This window comes from Cryptotermes secundus, unplaced genomic scaffold (genome assembly GCF_002891405.2).
Source record: "Cryptotermes secundus unplaced genomic scaffold, Csec_1.0 scaffold5, whole genome shotgun sequence".
NCBI classification, from domain to species: domain Eukaryota; kingdom Metazoa; phylum Arthropoda; class Insecta; order Blattodea; family Kalotermitidae; genus Cryptotermes; species Cryptotermes secundus.
The window spans coordinates 1,144,635-1,146,216 of NW_019724742.1; positions in this window are offsets into that span (position 1 = coordinate 1,144,635).

Genomic DNA, 1,582 nt, shown 5'->3' on the forward strand with positions numbered 1-1,582 from the left:
TTTCTTATTTTTCCTCCTACCCTGAAGATGGAGGCGATACGTTGTTCCGAAACGTCGGTTTACACAATATCTACACGGTGCCACATCCAAGAAGACGGCATTCTTCATAGTCACCGCCGTGAAAACCTCAGATTCTTCAGTTTTGTACAACAACTTTTCTTATAACTGAAATAATTAGAATTACTAAAGTGAAAGGTTCACGATTTCATTTTTATCAATAAATTTACTGAATAATTATGTAATACATATTTACGTTTGTTGAGTGATAGAGGAGGTCTGACCGATGCAGTGGCAATTCCCAATAATATTGGTGTAACATGACAGGTCGTGGCGGTGACAGAACTGTGACGTCAGATGAACGCGTGCAATACGTGCTAGGTAATTTTAGGGTCCTGGTTCACGCCTAATCTTGAAGCGATCTGCTAAACATAGCCAGCGCTGCAGACGCATGCCGTGGTCCAGCCACGAGACCCGTGCAGGCCTGCTCAGGGTTCTCCAGTCGCTGCAACTGACCGACTGACAAGCGGGTGATAATTACAGGGGTCTGCGTGGGAAGGGGGGGGGGATGGGTCCGTACTCAAAGGAAACAATATTATAAAAATATATAATATACACTTAACAGGCGCTCAAATATTATAATTGTTTATTCAGATAAACCAAAAGAATATGTTTACATACTCGTAATACTATAGGCGCTCCATGTAATTACAGTCCAGTCATAACATCCATTACTTAAAAAATTATATATAAATACAAAGTGTACGAAACTTCTAAATACGCATCTTTCATGAGCATGACGAGATATAACGACAGAGAGACTATAGACGGCAACTCTACCTACCGGCAGAATTGGTACTACCTGCAACCAGCGCGTGCAGTGCCCTATCGGCCCACCATGCAACCATAATCCCAGAAACGTTATTATAACGTTATTGTAGGCCCTATAAATTAATTTTATGTATATATAGGACCGTCTCTGTGGTATAGTGGTCAGAGTTTCTGCCTACAGATCCAGAGGTTCGGCTTCAATAACCGGCGCTACCAGATTTTCTGAGAAGAAATGGGTCTGGAACGGGGTCCACTCAGCCTCATGAGGATAATTGAGAGCTATTTCAAGAAATAGCGGCTCCGGTCTACAAATACGAAATTAACGACCGTGTAGATTCATTGCGCTGACCACGCGACACCCTCTATCCGCTAAAGTTGGCACTAACTTCACCGACAAGCGGCGGTCGCTCGGTCGGTATAGTTCGCTTGAGGACTGAAGCCACGGAGATTGTTTTTTGATATTACAATTTTTATGTTACTACACATAAGCCTATCTTCTATCCATCTTAATTCTGTTGCTCCCATTAGGAGCAGAGGCCACCCGCGAAACACTTCGTTTCACTTCAGTTTCTTAGTGTTAGACAGCCTGTAGGTCTCACTGGACGGGGATCAGAAAGTTGACACAGACATTAATGCTGTGAGTGGGATTCGAACCCACGATCCCAGTGTTTGAGCGGCCGAAGACAGTTCATGCCTCAGACCGCGCGGCCACTGTGATCCGCTTCACATTACAGTAGCTTACTGTAATTCACTT